This window comes from Anolis sagrei, chromosome 4 (assembly GCF_037176765.1).
Source record: "Anolis sagrei isolate rAnoSag1 chromosome 4, rAnoSag1.mat, whole genome shotgun sequence".
NCBI lineage: Eukaryota > Metazoa > Chordata > Lepidosauria > Squamata > Dactyloidae > Anolis > Anolis sagrei.
This window is the reverse complement of record NC_090024.1, coordinates 157,118,243-157,136,630: the sequence shown is the minus strand read 5'-3', so window position 1 is coordinate 157,136,630 and position 18,388 is coordinate 157,118,243. Positions and strand designations below refer to the sequence as shown.

Here is an 18,388-nt window from a genome sequence, read left to right as displayed (position 1 = left end):
GACACCTTTTGCGCCTCCTTCCTTGCGCAGCGCCTGGGCGAACCCCATTTTGCGCCCTGGATCCTTTTCGAGCTTTGGGGATCCACCTCTCTCTTGAACCGTGCTTATGGAGTTCAAGGAAAACAAGTCTCTTCACTCTCCCCCCCTCTCTCCCCTATTCCCCCTTCTCTCCCCTCTTTCTCCCATAGTCTTTCTTTCTCTCCCCCATTGCTCCCTTTCTCCCTTTCTCCCTTCTCTCCTTTTCTTTCCCCTATTCTCTCTTTCTCTCCCCTTCTCGCTCTCTCCCGTTCTCCCTTTCACTCTCTCCATTCCCCCTTCTCTCCTCTTCTCTCTCTCCCTTTCCCCCCCACTCCCCCTTCTCTCTCTCGCCCCTTCTCTTTCTCTCTCTCTCTCTCTCTCCACTCCCCTTTTTCTCTCTCCTTCTCTTTCTCTCCCCTATTCTCTCTTTCTCAACCCCCATTCGCCCCTTTCTCCCCCCTACTCTCTCCCCATTCACCCTTTCTCTTTCCCTTCCTCTCTCCTTCTCTCCCCTATTCTGCCTTTCTCTCTCCCTATTCTCTTTCTTTCCCCCATTCCCCGTTTCTCTCCTTCTCTCCCATATTCTCTTCCTCTCTCCCCCATTCACCCCTTTCTCACCTCTCTTCCCCATTCCCCCTTTCTCTCTCCTTCTCTCCCCTGATCTCTCTCCCCCCTATTCTCTCTTTCTCTCCCCCATTCCTCCTTTCTCTTCCCCTTTCTCTCTCCCCCTCGTATTCTCTCTTTCTCTCCCCCATTCCCCCCTTTCTCCTCCCCCCTCTTGTATGTGAAGGTTGCTCCGCCGCGTCCTCTTTGCTCAACTTCGCCCGACCCTAAATCCCCGTTTGATCCGGCAGCGCTGCTTATTGATTTCAGAGAACTTTGTTCTCACTTGGAAAGAAAAGAACATGGAATAGGAGAGCTGGGCGGGGGGGGGGGGGGGGGGGGGGAGGAGAGGGTTATATACACACGTAAGCGAGGGTTGCCGGTCGGTGGTAAAGCGCTGCTGGACACCCCATCGATTTCTTTCCTTGTTGAAAGCCGAGGACATTTTGCTGGGAGGGTTCCTTTCCAAGCCGGGCTGGGGGTATGTATCATCACATTGGGCCAGGAGCAGGCTTGGTGGGCACAAGGGTCAGAGCGGGGGCTCTCTCTGCCTCCAGCTTGTTGGCCTCCAGGGCTGGCAGCTCTCTCTCTCTCTCTCTCTCTCTCTCTCTCTCTCTCTCTCTCTCTCTCTCTAGGAAAGAGACTGGTGTATAGTGGGAAAAGGCAGGGAGGGGTGTGTGTGTGAGTGTGTTGAGGCTTTTTTTGGTTTTTGTTTTGAGGAATCTCTCGCCCTTTCCACACAGCTGGATAAAATCCCACATTATCTGCTTTGAACTGGGATATATTTATACATGGCAGTGTGGACTCAGAGAACCCAGTTCAAAGCAGATCTTGTGGGGTTTTCTGCCTTGATATTCTGGGTTATATGTCTGTGTGGAAGGGCCCTCTCTTGTCTTAGAGGAGAGGGAAGCCTCCAAAGGAGCCTTGCAAACATACTAGGCAGCAAGTGCCATCTGGATCCTGTTATTGGAACAGGCTTCTCGCCTCTCCTTTCCTTTCTTTGCTTTGCTCCAGCATTTTTTGCCCTTTTTTCAGGCTAGGCTGGCTCCTTCACTCTGTGTCCATCAGAGGGCTTTTAAAAAAAAACCCGATTCCATTCATACATTTCTGTGTTCCTGGCAGGCCTTCTCTATAAAGTCTCTTCCTTTTCATGAATTCACATTGCGTTTTGGAAAGAGGGGGGGACAGCGAGGAGGGAGAAACTTTTATCCCTTTGGCAAATGAAAGACTTGTTGCACATTTATTTTCACTTAAAAGCACAAGGAAGCAAGAAGCCGTTCTGCTATCCTTGTTAGTGCTTTCACACAAAGGCATTCCAGATCAAAATGAATGATAATCCCTCCTGGTTTGTGGCCCAAAGAAAAGGCTGGCAATCAGGGCCGGCTAACACCTCCCAACAAAGGATTCCTCTAGACAGGAATCAGCCAGGCCTTGCAGCTGTAAGGCTTTGCAATGCCAATCAAGGTGGCCAGTTGCAATAGTCACACTTGCCTCCAACAGATAAGAGTTCTTTCTCCCACAGATATATAAATCTCCCTTGCTTAGTCTCCAATATACCTCACAACCTCTTAGGATGCCTGCTATAGATATGGTGAAATGTCAGGAGAGAATGCTTCTGGAACACGGCCACACAGCCCGAAAAACTTACAGCAACTCAGTTATTCCGACCGTGACAATACATTGAACATATTTATTATTAGTTTATTTATTTACTGAATTTATATACTGCCATAGATGTGGGTGGAATGTCAGGAGAAAAGGCTTCTGGATCATGGCCATGCAGCCCGGAAAACTCACAGCAACCCAAAGGCTGGCTTGCCTTTTTTTCTTACTTGTAGAAATCTAGGGCCATCTGGAGACAATGCAAAGAAAGTGTGGCTGGTATGCTCAATATGCCTTTTTAAGGTCTGCAAATATTTTCTTTTCCTCCATGTCGGAATTGATGGGAACATCTTTTTGGTGCTTGATGTGTTTTTTGGAAAAAGGGATGCTATCTTGTGCGAGTTTCAGGTGTGGAAGGTTTTTTTTTCTCCGTCTAAAACTCTGCCTTTGTGTGTTGAAGACACTTTGTTTTAAAACCTCTGAATTTCTGTCCAGAAATCAATACCAGCCCTTTTTAATTTGAGCCGTGGAAGTCATGGTTGGGTTTGGCCACAACTGATTAGGCCGAGAGTAAAGATATATCTTATTTTGGGCTCCAGGTGTATGTTTTTCTTCTTAAGGAACCTTTCTTGTGCTCAGAGAGAAAGAATCCCACCGAACAAATGTCCCCTTGTTTGGTTTCTTCAGACACTCTGATTCCTTCCCTTTTGTTGCCTGCCACTAAAAGAGGTGCCATTTCACATCATTCTGCACAAATTGTTTGAATTAATGCAAGTGTGAATTCTTACCGTTTGAAGGGGGCTATTAGCATATCAAAGCTTTCTGAGCTTTCAGCTCAATTGAGAAAACTTCAGCCTGTCTTCCATTTGCTTCCAAAGCAGAGGCCCAAAGGGCAGTGGAGAATTGTAAAGGGCTCGAAAGGGGAGGTGGATTTGGGTTATGTTTCTGAACTTTTGCTGTTGTGTAATTATGCCACCGAAGAACGTAGCCTTGTGTGCTGCGGGCCCTTGCAAACGGCCAGACAATTATATTCTATTGATTAATGGTTTGTTCTAAGAAAAGAGGGTGACCTTTTCTGTGACAGCCACTGTTGCATAGTTTCTGGTGCCTGCTCTCCCGTTCTGTAGTGGGATTTGTGAGGCCTTTTCTTCTGGACTCACGCTTTAGATATGGCCTACACATTATTGTGTCAGAGGGTCTCAATGGAAAAGGACTTCTAATTACTTCGGGAAGCAAATGAACCTTTGGATTTGGAGACCACAGTCAGTTCCCAGCTTTTGAAGCAAACAACGCCTTTCTGGAAATGATAATATTGAGACAGGAGACCCAATCTTCCTGTTTGAAACCTCCTGTTAGGATGATTCATTTCCATGCATTAATAAGAAATAAAGAAACCATCTTCCTGGATAATTAAACAAAGTGCATCTTTGTGTGCAATATTGACAAGTTCTTGTGTTGCTGTCTTGTACATAGCTTAATGGATCTTCTCAAAACATAGTGGCAAGAACCGGCCATGTCAATCTGATGTTTGAATAGTCATCCCTACATTAGATCATATTGCCATCACATTAATGCATTTTTTATTCATGATTTACTCTCCCCATACCCATTGTTTGCCTTGTACACTCTCCCATGATATTCGAAAAGAATCAGTATTCATAACCTGGAACATAAGAAGCTAAGGAGAATACACCACTCCTTCCATATCTTGAGCTGGTTTCCAAACGATAGACCACTGATGGGCTGAAGTTGAGTTGGTGGCATATCAAACAAGGACTTTCCTACCTAGCTGACCTGTGGGCTACCTTGCTGCTACTTTAGTAAATCATATCTAGCTCTTCCACAGACATAGAAGCTTCTTTATGTTGTGGTGGTTATTTGTTTGGGTGGTGGTGGTGGTGGTGGGGGGGTGTCGTAGGATAATTGTTACATTGACAAGGTTTCTGATGGAATCATTTTTTTGTTTTTATTCAAAGTCTAGAAGTAAAAGCTTTACAGAATAGAGTGCATTATTCAAGGTGTTTAGAGACTTCTGCTGTTTTGTAATGGTCAAGAGTATTTCAGGCTTTAGAGAGTGGATATATGCAAGTATTTAACCGTTTTGAAGTGGTGTGTTATTACGCTGAGGTAATTTTCCGCAGTTTTATTTACTGTAATACTTTCAGTTATGTGCAGCAGCATCGTTTGGTGGAACAAACAGAGTGTTGATGCAGATGTCATTATAACACTTAAGTTGCTTTTAACTAGCCTGCTTTAGATGCAGAGTGCAGTGAAGAAAGTGCATTTATCCTTCGGAGTGATTGGAGATAATGTAAAAATGTCTTGAAAATGTTGCACTTCACTTTAAATGATGATGACAACGATCTTGGAATCTGACAAATCTCTAATGCTGCAAAACGCCATGGAAGGAATACTTTCAACAGTTCATAAAACAAAATTGGACCACTTAGATAGAAATTAATGTGCTATCGCAGCGCTTCAGCTGCCATTTTCAATCACAGTGGGTCACTGTGCCTTGGAAACAGAAGCTGAATGTACATAGTCAGATAGCTCAGGAGGCCAGTTGTTGGAGAAATAAAGATATTGGATCAATGTGGGGAAAGAACAAACCAACGGCTTCAGGTTTTGACATGGGAGATTCCAATAAACATTTGTGGTTTTCTTCTCCTTCTCTGTCACATTTGCCTTCCCTGTTCCTTAACAGGCTGACATCAAAGCAAGCAGCCAAACTTTTTAAAATGTTATAAAAACCCATGCAAAGATACAGATCTTTCATGTAGTCTTAGAAGCCTTAATTTAAGGCAAGCAGTTGGAGTTTTTATTGCAGCAATTTTCACAATCAGCAGAGACATTAACACCAGGCTTCTGGGTGTTTTCCTTCCTTAAAATGAGCAAGAAGAGAACATTAAAAAACAAAGTTTGCTTAGCGGTTAGCTCATAATTTGAACACTTCAGAAACTGCTGCCATGTTTCATTTTTCTCTTATAGGCTTCAGTGTCATGTGTCAGCAAGGGGAATTCCTAAGATGGGGTCCTTAAGATGGGTGTCCTGCCATGAAAACCATGTAGGAGTTGGAACATGACCTGTACTTTTAAAGGGAATGTATTCAATATTAATTTGGAATAATATCAATTTATGCCTTCTAATTTTCCGGCTTCTTTAGTTGACATGAATGCATATGCAGAAGATTGGAACGTGTAGCTTTTTTCTCCAGCAGGCTGTATTGCACCTGCTGGCAATACATCTCAGCACCAGAACCATTTAGGACAGACTGCTTAATTAAGTCTGGAAAAGGTTGACCCCGAAAAGTAGGGATATATATTATGGAAGGAATGAAATGGAAGTTTAAAAGTTGTGAAATCGGGAAAAGAATTTTTATTTAAGAAAGCAACCTTCACTTTAACAAAGTCAGGGACAAACAAGGCTTGTAACTGAATGTACTGCCCAGTGCAGAATATTTTTCTCTACACTTTTGAAATGAATGTTCTCTCCATACACATATCATTGGCCAAGTCATAGGATCGGAGACCTTGGGGGACACTCAGGGTGTATAAACCAATACTTGCGAGTAATGGATCATCAGATCATCGCTTTACGAGGAGAAGCACATGGAACACTAGTTCAGTTGTTCCTTTAATTTTTCAGTCATGCATAAGAATAAAAAGCACATCTTAGTAAAATTATAATTAACAATGCTACATATGATCACTATTGCACAAACCTGTTTTCTAAGTATTTTTCAGAAAATGCTATTTTGGTTTCAGAGGCCAATCAGCTTCAGACTATTTTAACCAAGTTCTCTTCATTATCTTCAGATTTTTACACTTAAATATTGTAAATATAATCAATATAATCTCCCATAAAGGCACATGGAAGCGTCACCAAAGCAGTTTTAAGATTTCTTAGTATTCTTCAAGGTGCTATTATGTATTAAGAATCTTCTAAGAGAGATGCATGTGATTCTGAATATTGTTTAAGAGTGTGATATCCATGCCTTTTCAGATGCCCCGTTTTAGGGTTTTTTGGGGGTTTTTTGGAGTTACCTCCTAGTTAAGTGTATGCTACAGTACTATAGGTTAAAAGGATGGAGTGGTTCCTTCTGGACACATAGGCATCTAGTGATGTTTGAGAATTTGTCAGAAGAGTTCTTTCATCACTTTGGATATTAGTTCAGCTTCTGTAAATCTCTAGTATGTAAACAATAATGCACTGAAACTGATTATGTTTACATCAGTTCAGCTCCCTGGAATGCATAACTTCCTGTGCATGCCCTTTATTACTGGTGGAGTTAATGTAGTTATTATGGAACCTAAGCATTAAAAAGATGAGCCACAACCTGATTTATTTTGAACTACAGTTTGAGTTGTTTCTTGATAAACATATTTTGAACTAGAGCACAAGTAAAGTCGTGGCTCATTATCTTAAATAGAGTATTTTATGAGCCAAAGGAGCAATCTATAATTTGCATGTGCCACAGTTTTTCCACTCTTGTAGTATTTGCCAGATATTAATGGCTGAACTGTATGGAAACCTGTGATTTCCCTCCCTAAATTTTTATTTAGAAAGGTATAATAATCAAGAACAGTGCAGTCTCACTAGAGTAAAAACAGAGCCTAACACCTGCAGGTAAAGTGCAGCTTGCAGCAATAGCAGCAACAACAAAAGCTATTGATTGCTTGAGGGGGATGAATGGCAAGTTTAAATACAATTTGTTTAATTACAACAAAAATGAAGTTTTATAAAGTGAAATACTTCATCTTTGTAGAACATTCTGTGTGTTGTGTGCCGGTAAGTAAAATCCCATCACGGTTGTATAATTTTGTTCAATTATCAGAGCAGCTAAGAGGGGAAGAAATCAATTTACACTGAAAAACCAGAGAAATGAGATTACCTTGTTAAGTAGGAACTTGCCAGCAGCGTCTGAATTGCCTGGAATTATTGAAAGTTACCATATTTAATATACTAAGAAGAATAGAGACTCATCCAAACTTTCAAGCCTGTAGTATTGTTAGATTTTTAAAAAATCATACATATTGGTGCTCTTTTCCCTCCCTCCCTTCCTTGCTGTTGCACTAGTTGATGTCAAATGATATAACATGAACTTTACAAGGCAAATGAAGTAATGCACTACACTAAGTAGTCATATGAGAGAAATGGTCCCATAATCTTGTTATGTGTGCGTAGGTCTGTCTGGTTTTGTAAGATACAAATGAGAAACTCTCAGCTAAAAAACAAAGCTTGAGATTAAAATAAAGACCACCGTTCTGTACTTGGGAGTAAGTACCATTGAACTCAATAAGGTGCACTTCCAAGTAGGCATACACTGTATCACACTAGTGATTTTTAAGAGGTTTCATAAACCCACATCCATATTTTCAGTATAGAAAACTTTCCTGATCACTCCAGAGACTGTTTTTTAAAAATAAAATACAATTACAAAGGACATATTTTTCTGTTATTGTAAAATGACAAAATACATCTGCAGCGTGTATTGCGATAGTCCTAAAATGCAGTCTCTCTCTGCATGCTGTATGGGAATCCTAGAATTTATTTTCTCTGAACACCTGCTTCACTTTAGTTTCCTGAAGTACATCCAATCCTGCTTCTCAGAGTCACTCTTGGCTGCAGAGGGGCAGGTGACATAACAATTTAAATCCGATGGGCCATTTGTAGGTCATAAAGTCATCGCGCTAGAATTTCTGAATCAAGAAGCTGCAAAGGGAAGACAAATGCCACTTTAGATGGAGATGTTTCAACTAGACCTCTGCCTCCGGGTAACATTTAGGCATGCTTTAGCCCGGATATAATGTCTCCCTCTGCAGAGCACAGCATTAATTATGGCCTGACACCGAACATACACTGCGGGAGGGAAAAGAAGGATGTCTTGTTGGCTGGCAGCCCTAGAGCAAAGATAGTATAAGCATTAAAACGTACTCCTGTATTGAAATGGTTGCATCTGAGTTCTGAAATACACTTTTCACAGTTCTGCTTCTGTTTGGGTGATAGAGATATTCGAGTAGAGGATAAGCCCAAGTTTTTTGGATCATTTCTGATGGTTGCTATGCAGCTAAATGTAAAAGTTTTCTTCCAAATATATGGAAGTGGATCGTGTCTTCAATAGTAGTCATCAGCTGTCTCTTAGGTGTGGAACTGAATTTTAAACACAGCCTTGCACTGAGATGTAAACAGTGCTTTTGTAAACAAGTTTATGAAAATCACAGACATTTCTACAGTGTTGCTATATTTTCTTTGCAAGGATTGGAATTGGTTATCAAAGATCTAGCCCAAATCCAGTGCTCTTGTTACAAGATTGCATTGTTATGTGCATATTTTACCCACAAACCCCACACAAAGATATTTTAAAACAATAGTAGATAACAAGTCCTAATTTGAGCCTTTGAAATGAATTCTCATTATTTCTGAAGAGTGTTTGTGGGAAAAATAACCTTTTTTTTGCCTTAATGTCTGCTATATTCTGGTTCTGTCCATTTAAAGAATCACTACTGTACTTAGTTTGCAAAACTGCCAAAAGACTATCATCCCTCAGGATGCCATCTTGTGTAGGTTAGAAAGGGTGGTACACAGAGTTGTATTATTTTCTCATGATTTGTAAATAGGGAATACAAATACATTGTACAGTAGAAATTCAACACCAGGGTTCCAAGCTTTAAAATAATGGTGTAGTGGGAATTAAACCTCTGGATTCCCAACTTCAAAATATTTCACATTCCAGATGTGGGAATGAATAAGAGTTTTCACTTTAAACAAAGGTAATAATATTCCACAATTTTATGAGGGGATGCGGGTTTTTAATGGTTGTTTTTCAAAAACTACAACTTGTTACGTTGTGCAGCTTGACTTAATTTTTTGGGAGAGGATTTATCTGAGCAAATTTTACTGTCCATTGTGTTTAAAACTCTTAAACCAGGTGATTTGTTGCTTGAGTGAAAAACTCAGCCTTATATTTAAATGGATACTTTCATCTTTTCCTTGAGCTGCATGTTGTGTCTGCTGTAGGTATTTTCATATCAATCAACACCTCAGAACGATTATTACTCTGAAACTAGATGACAGAATGTGTTAACTTCCATTACAGCCCAAATTGTTCTTTGCTGCTGGGGAAATGGATGACTAATCTTATTTTGGATTGTGAGATTTCTCTTTGTGCGCCGATGATATATAGAGAGAGCATTCAATATGAGACTTGGATTGATGTGGAATTTTGGAATGATTTGGGAGAATGGTTTTATTTGAAAGCAAGCTTCCTCTAAGCTAAATCTTTTGAAGAGCTTCAAACTTTCACCACTGAATAATCATAGTGATTAGACATCCTGGAAGTCCTTTATATATTTCCAATTAATCACTGTAAATAGTATGAAAGAAAAAAAAACATATTCACAAAGATTCTCAAGTACAGTGGGTTGCTGTGAGTTTTCCGGGCTGTTTGGGGATGTTCCAGAAGCATTCTCTCCTGACGTTTCGGCTGCATTAATGGCAGGCATCCTCAGAGGTTATGAGGTCAGGAGAGAATGCTTCTGGAACATGACCATACAGCCTGGAAAACTCACAACAACCCAGTGATTCCGTCCATGAAAGCCTTTGACAATACATTCACTAGTACATTTGGATTCTGGAATGCTTCTTTTTAGTCCCCGCTGAAACTTGATGTTGGAGCTTTCTAGTAGTATTTTGGCTATTTTAAGAATAACACCACAGCATGAACATCAGAAATAGATTTTATCATGATATTTTCTACCGTAGTAGCATGCTAAGAAAATGTCACCTGAATGTATCCAGGAAATTATATGGATATGTGTGCATGCGTAAAGGGAGAGAATGATTAAAATGGCAAAGCAATTTTGCTAAGTCAGTTCAACTCCTGTTTTCCCATATAAGATATTGCTGGGTGGTACTTTTTGGCAAGCACTTGAGTTAGATTTTCTGATAATGCATGGAGGCTGATGTGACTCAGTCATTGTCTGATCCCATTTTGCTATGCCATCGCTTGATTCAAGATCCTGCATTTTTTATCATGGTTGAGTAAACAGAATTCATCAAGGTACAGAGTCCATTTGAAGTGGGTAAATAAAGTGAATCACCAAAGATATCATTCTCCAAAGTGGTTTCTTTCTTTCAACCACCATGTATCATTTTCAGTGGTATGGAGTGCTCAGCTACAATTGTGATTGCCTTTATATGTGGATGAGATATTTTCTACTGAAGGAGAAGGCTGATGCCTTTGTGCAGAGTGCAGATACACATTAGACTAAATGGCTATCTTTTGAAATATTTTTAGCCACATATATATGTGGCTAACACATATATATGTGTTATTAAAAAACCTGGAAATTAGGTTTGGTATATTAAAGTTAATCTTGCTCAGCTGATGAAAGAAAAGCTTGGAAATAAAAACTTGCTGACTAGTAAGGTAAAACGGAAAGGGAAAAAGAAATTGATTATATGTTTGTTTTTCTGCTTTGGGCTATTCCAATTTTCCTCTTAATTTGCAGACAAAAATAAAATATGCTGTTTTGTGTTCCAAGCAAATACATTTCTCAAAAATCTTGTATTACTAAATTTATTAAATTGTTTGAAATGTGACCATAGTATTCCCTTTTTCACAACTGCCCTAGTTCCCCAGTTTTTCACATCATTACAGATTGTCAAAAAGGATCTGTTAATGACAAAGGATAGATTTGGCCACTAGAGGCTTTCCTATAACCAAAAAGAGCTGGATATATGATTATGTGTATGTTGTAGTTTGATATCCTTTCTGTGCAGTGTTGTATTTTCTTTTAATCAAGTGACCTTTTCACCGTCTATTTTACCCATATTATCATTACACATTATTTTACACAATTTCTCCTTAATGTTTTAAAGGTAAATTGGTTAAAAAACTCAACAACGAATGCTTTGCTCCGCTAATAGTATGCAAGGTATGCTGAACATTACATCCCTCAAAAACAGCAAATTCATCCACACCCTGAGAATGGAATATTATTGTTAAAGAAATAAACTTCAGCAACTGAAAGTGCCTTACCCAGTTTATAGAGGAGCCTTCTGTTGAGAAGAGCAAAGGTGTCGTCACCATCGTTGCGACCACAAACCTTTAAATGTTTGTATGAGTGGGCTTTGCTGAAAATTAAGACAAATAAGCTCTTTCAAAAAGGTAACACTGTTTTCTTCCATATGAAAAAGGTTATATAGTATGATTTCACTATGGCTCCTAAACAGAGAATTGGGTTTATTTGTAATCAGGTTAACTTGTACTTTTTGCACACATTAGGCATAAATATCATTAAGTTAGTGTTTTTCTGGAACTTTTTTTAAAGGCACACACACACACACACACACACACACACATATATATATATGTGACGGAAATGGGTTCTGAAAACTGGTAAGTGGTTTTCTTCAGAAATAGTATTCCCATTAGTTAAGATGTGTTTGTTTTTCTTAAAATACCCACATTTGTATGCAGTGTAATTGATACTAAACTTGGAGTCAGAGAGTTAATCCCAAGTGGAATAGGTTCTGGTTTAGGTGGCAGAGGGACATTAAACAGAGCCATAGTGCTGTGTTTGTTTATTTTGGATAAGGAGATGGTTTAGCCTGGAAGTGATGACTTGTTTTGGGTGGTCTTTCCACGACAGGATGGTTCATGGTTTGGTGTTGGTTTTCCTTTTCCCATAAAAGCCTTTATGTGACTTTGAAAAAGGAGCATTGGCATCTTGGTATGCAGAAAACCGAAGCTGCTTGTTTAACACTTTTGAAGGAGGAGGTTAATACGCTGAAAGGGAGTGGAGCATGAGGATATTCTGGGGGTACTCTTTAAGATCCACTGATACCAAATAATGAAAACCTTTTGGGGAACAGGTGATCTTCAGAGATTTCTTTTCAACTGTGTTCAGTGGTTTGTATTCTTGTGCTAAAGTTTGCATTTTCCACATACTTTTTGCTAGCTCTTCTTATTACCTGCAGAGGGAGCTTTCATATGATATAATCAGAATAATCATGGCATTTAAGGGCTGAAATTGTTTTCCAGCATCAGTGCAATTCCTGTTTGTAAGAGCATTGCCTGATACACTTCCTCAGAACAAACGTGTTTTTATACATAAACTATATTTGTGCTTTGCAAAAAAAGGCTGACTTCATTGATGGTAGGTGGAAACCTCTTACAAATTTCATATGTTGAAAAAAAGATGATTCAATGTCAAAATGGCATTCCTTATATTTCTGATGTAAATGGCACAATTGACTCGCTTTCATTTGGCTTTAAAACAGATTTTATTTCCTTTGCTGATCATATCTGTGGGGTTGTCTTAAAAGCATTGTAAACAAACTTTTGAAACCAGAATGCTTTTAGCAAGGAAATTCTCAGCTAAGTATCCTTGTTGCAGATTGTAAAACTTCTCCAACTTGATGCAGGCTTTGGTGTGTTAAGGGAAAGTATTAAATGGATGTTTAATTTTCCTTAATTTTAACTAACTATTCTTTCAAATTGATTTGGTTGCTGTACAGATAAAAGGTTAACCGCAAACGTTTATATCTTGACCAAAAATAAAGTAAGAATCATCACCAACAGAAATGATAAATTAACATAATGACAGCTAAATGAGATGTATAGCAGTTATATTTTGTAAAGGCTACAACATTGAACCTTTTTTGGGGGGTGGGCGGCATGCACAGAACTGCTGGCTGCTTTAAAAAGACCAGACCTGAACTAATATTGGATTATACATTTAATAAATACAAGCTTTCTTCCAATAGACTATTATTTGCCTTTGTAGTGCTGCTTTTTTGCAGTTTAGCAATATGAGTAAAAATATCTGCATGCTTTAGAATTTAAATAATATTTTTTGGATGATGAGGCCCTATGATACTCAATGAAGAAAAAGAAATATTGGTAAGAAAAATAAATATGACTTGATATTTTGCTGCTGAGGAGAGAGAATGCATATAAGTATTGTTTAACTCTGTAAAAGCATAGTGTTCTTTTTTTCAGGTCGAGTAGCTTGCATGCGATTTGCGGTGATGCTAATATGAGATAAAGCATTATGAATATTTGCACATTCCATAAAAGAAGAAATAGCACTCAGCAAACTGCTCACTTGCAATAAATCCTCCCAGAAAATTGGTTTGAGAGTTGATTTTTCTGTGGGTTTATTGCCTTGTTATAAGCTTGGAAATGTGCGCATTATGTTCAGTCTTATTGTTTTTTGAATTATCATTAAAAAACAGCAAGAAAAGGTTTATCGGTGTCACAAAAAGACACCATCTTGGTGCTGATTCGTTATTTATATTGGCTAATCCTCACTAAAGTGAAAAATCAGCTTGTTACTGTAACACCAAATGGCCCTTTAAGTAGGGAAACAGTTAAGTAGATCTCTCTGTAATAGGTTGTTGTCTAATAAAGAGATTTATGGTATTGGCAAGGTTATTGTATAGGAATTACCCTTTCACTGCATGGCCATGTCTTATAATAACAACTTGGTACCCCATTTATGTGGAACATTTTCATAACGGGTAAGAATTTTAGCAATTACACTCCAATAGGATTATGGTGGCAAGACAGTCAAAATGTAGAAATACTCCTTGATAGACTTTGTGGAATTTTAGCTCTGGTGAAATTCAACCTACATTTTAAAAACATGCTTTGACTTCAGATGTGTTAAACTGTAAGCCCAATTGGTAGGATCTGGAAGGCAGCCCTTCTTAGTACTGAACAGCATTATGTTTTCATAAAACTCTGGATTCTTGCAGTTGGGTGTAAAGATTTGTTACAGTCTGTTAAGATGAAGTTAAAAAATAGATAGGTTGTATTTTTTTATATGTGGGAAGGGGACAGGAAGGAATTAATAGTTTCACACAACATTTTATTTGGTTGAATAGGAAACTCTGCCTTATAAAGAATGTTTTGGGTCTCATAGGGTTGTATTTTCTAATCCAATTTTACCTGTCTGTGAATGTCTCATTTTAGCACCTTTTTCTTGTTGGAAGCTCTGACCAAGCCAGAAAAACTTTTCCTGAACATAAAAAATATCAGAGTCTTAACAGAGTGAAATTTCATTCTCTGGGATATATATAGGTTGTAGGAAGAAAACCCATGAAACCAGTGTTGGCTTTTCAAACTGTTTTAATTTTATTAATTTCATTTGCCTTTAAGCAATAGATTAAAACTTTTAATCTATTTTAAATAATATTTTATTGGACATTGTCTGCTGGGCTCAGAGGTTATTTATAACCATTAATAAATACAATAATCTTTGTATTTGCAATGTATTTAGTTTACTTAGGTGTTCCCTCGTTGTCCAAGTATGATGATCTTCCAAGTTCTTGGAAGATGCCTGTGCATGAGTTTTTTTTTAATGTGCGGAGGTTGGTGCACAGCCGATCAACACCTAAAATTAGGACAGTAAATAAAGAACAACCCTCTGAAAACAGGGTAATCCCAGACATGAAACAATCAGGGCCAGATAACACCTCCTAACAAGGGATCCCCTCAGGGAGAAATCAGCCAGGCCTCGAAGCTGCAAGGCTTTTCAATGCTAATCAAGGTGATTAATTGCAGCATTCACACTTGCCTCCAACAGACAAAGAGTTATTTCTCCCACCCAGTTCATTCCACGGATATATAACCTCCCCTTGCTTAGTTTCCAATATACCTCACAACCTCTGAGAATGCATGCCATAGATGTGGGAAAAACATCAGGAGAGAATGCTTCTGGAGCTTGGCCATACAACTCAGAAAACTCAAAGCAATCCAGATCAACACACAGTCTTCACAGTCTATTTAGTTTAATGGGCTAGGTTCTGACAAGCATAGGTAAAGTTTGCATTGTGTGAAAAAGGTTTTCCTGCCCTGGGTTTACTACTGAGGCCTACTATACTCTCCCTGTAAGGAGATTCTGGTGTTTGCCAAATCAATCAAAATGGAATGAGATCCATAACAGCTGGTAAAATTCAAGGATCCTGGCCACCACTAAGGATCCATATTATCTTTGTTACACTGTGATTTTGTAGGTTCTGTGTATTATTTACTATGTACTATGTACATGCATTATTTATCAGTATTCATAATCGTGCTGTCCATTTCTATGGCATTTAAAAATATTCCTTAATTTGGCATAATTTCTAAATTATCAAAACAGTTGAGCTCGTCACTATAGTCTCTGTACATTTTACACGACTATTAGAGGTCCCCTCCACAGAGCTGAACAAAATCCAACATTTTCTGCTTTGAACTGGGGTATATGGCAGTGTGGACTCAGATAACCCAGTTCATAGCAGATATTGTTGGATTTTCTGCATTGGTATTCTGGTATATAGGACTGTGTGGAAGAGCCCTAAGAGTGTGCATGGGTTCTCTCCCGATTATATCCACTTAGGGCCTTTTCACACAGCCCTATATCCCAGAATATCAAGGCAGAAAATCCCTCAATATCTGCTTTGAACTTGGCTATCTGAATCCACACTCAGATAATGTGTGATTTCCTGCCTTGATGTCCTGGGATATAGGGGTGTGTGGAAGGGCCCTCGGGCACAAAATACAAAGCATTAGGGACTGAAAAGTTTTCTTGATGGGTTTTGGATTTTTCCTGCAGCTTTGTCATTTCCCTTCCAAAGGTTCATGAATTTTAGAGCCTGAGGCCCCTTCCACACAGCTAAATAAAATCCCACATTATCTGCTTTTAACTGGAATACATGGCAGTGTAGACTCATCCCTTATACATACAGCTGAATAAAATCCCACATTACCTGCTTTGAACTGGGATATATGGCTGTGCGAACTCAGATAACCAAGTTCAAAGCATAAGATAATCCAAGGCCCTTCCACACAGCCCTATATCCCAGGATATCAAGGCAGAAAATCCCACATTATCTGAGTGTGGACTCAGATAACCCAGTTCAAAGCAGATATTGAGGGATTTTCTGCCTTGATATTCTGGGATACAGGATTGTGTAGAAGGGCCCCCAATTCAAAGCATGTATTGTGGGTTATTCTGCCTTGATATTCTGCGATATAGGGCCCTGACTGTTTCACCCAAGTTTTGCAAGAAGTCACTGTCTGTACTGGGTTTTTGACAGTGTCAAATAATGTAGAATAATTTTAGAATATTTTTTTCTGTCTAATACAGTACATTTTACAACTATTGGCCTGGACCCAGAGGAGTGCTTATTAGAGTTATGCTTGTACTTTATGGGTTGGGAAGGTGATTACCATGATTTCTCTTCCTTCCAGAAGCTACTGGATTGTCCTGTGTTTGGTGACTCTCCAGGGCAGCATAAGGCAGGTCTTAATCTGAACATGAGGACATTCAGATTTCCTTCCGGCTCCCTTCCTCCAGTAGATAACTTCTGCTGGATTCCTACCTTCAAAATATTTAACATTTCTGTGCCGAGAATGTTTAGTATGGATTTGGTTCATTATTTTCTGCAAGAAGTAAATTGAAACAGCCGCTTTAAATATGGTGTAAAGTAATTGTCTGAATGAATAATTGCAGGCAACTGATCATCTGCTTTAATAGGTATTGGATAGCTATTTGTGCTTCTGTGGAATGAATACATGGTAGTCTATAACCAGATAAAACACGTTGTGCTTATGTTCTATTAGTGAAATCTACAGAAATTGACTCTTTATCAGTAGGACTTGACCATTTAAACTTTTTCGGAGAAGACACATGGAAAGTCGGTGAGGTGAAAAAATTTCACGTAGGTCTGTGACATAACCTCCCTTCCTTCCATCTCATGTTGTGTGGCCATCTGCTTTCTTTGTTAGCTTTGTAGGATTTTTTTGTAAACTTAAGAGGAACTGTTACTTATTTAAGCTATGGTTCATTGAAATACATTGGGATCCAACTATGGTTTATGAGCCTACTTTATGAGTAAATCACAGGATTACTGTAAACTAACTAGAAATCTGTTCCACACTCACAGGAAAAGAGAGGATTGAATTTTTTCAGGCTTAAGGTCTTTCTCTGTTGGGTATATTTTACCACAAAGTTGAGATGCAATAACAAATTTTGATTAGTTTATAAACAGATTACTGTAAAAGCAGGAAGTAGATACTTTATTATTTTGGACCACCTCATGGCTGACTTAGGAGAGGACTGCTGAGCATATTGAGGCTTAGACAGACTTCTTAATAAATACATTATTATTATTCATTGTGTTCAAGCCAGACCCCTTTTTTGCACACAGATTACAAGGTGGAGAAGAAGGGGAAAATACATTGTATAAAAAGTTATAACTTTGACATAGATTTGGCTCTATAGTGAGATATCTATAGTAACCAAAAGAGAATTCCCCACCCTATCTTTCTCTGCCAGACTATTGAGAATAGTGTTTGGATAGTCATGAGAGCCTAATATCTATAGTTGGTTCAAGTGAAGGGGTGTGAAGAGAAGGGACTGTATAGTATGGTTTTTAATTATTATTTATTGTTTATGTTTTCATTTAATTCATTTTGTTTTGATGTGTTTTGTCTTAATTGTTGTTTGTTTGTTTTTTTCTTATTTTATGTAGGGTCTTTTTTTTACTTATTTAATGTTTTGATGTATATTGTATTCTGCATTGTTGTTGTCTCATAAGCCGCTCTGAGTCCCTCTGGGAAGATGGGGCAGGGCACAAATAAAGTTGTTGTTGTTGTTGTTGTTGTTGTTGTTGTTGTTGTTGTTGTTGTTGTTAAGGGACTGGAATCCTTGAATATTGTACAGAGGCATCTTAGAGAGAATGTAGATACTGCCATCTCAAGAAGGCAGTGGGAAAGACTGATTCCAGTTTCTCCCATTGCATGTATCTAATTCTAAACCCATCCAGAGGTGTTTTTTTCTTCCTTTTATGATTTTTGCTAAGAAAACATTGCTGCTGTATGCTACACGTTGGCTTTTAGTAATTATAATCATGCATCATTTTGATGTATATGATAGCAGTGGTATAGATGTTTTCAAAACATTCCAAGTATCAGCTGCTACTTTTTTCATGTCATCGGTAATTAGTGTTATACCTTTATGCATCAGAGTTTTTACTGGAACAGTTTAGGATTTTTGAACCTTTGTGTTGTTTAAAGCAAATTCACAGCTTGAAAAAGGGCTATAAGAAGTATATTAGGATTATCATATGTCTTCTTTGTCAGAGCTAAATTTTATCTTCAGGGAGCTTTTTA

At 38.6% G+C, this 18,388-nt stretch overlaps 1 protein-coding gene across 22 annotated transcripts in view; it reads left to right on the top strand.

Annotated features, from left to right (window-relative positions):
* ADGRL2 (adhesion G protein-coupled receptor L2) overlaps nucleotides 1-18,388 on the top strand; it is a 252,039-nt gene that overhangs the window by 1,526 nt on the left and 232,125 nt on the right. The window contains exon 1 of one of the 22 annotated variants that reach the window (XM_060773797.2): nucleotides 1,082-1,102. The exons of the other annotated variants lie outside the window; for them this stretch is intronic. The gene's annotated coding sequence lies outside the window, so the exon portion shown is untranslated. Of the gene's footprint in view, nucleotides 1-1,081; nucleotides 1,103-18,388 lie in introns of those variants that run through there. 22 annotated transcript variants of the gene reach the window in all.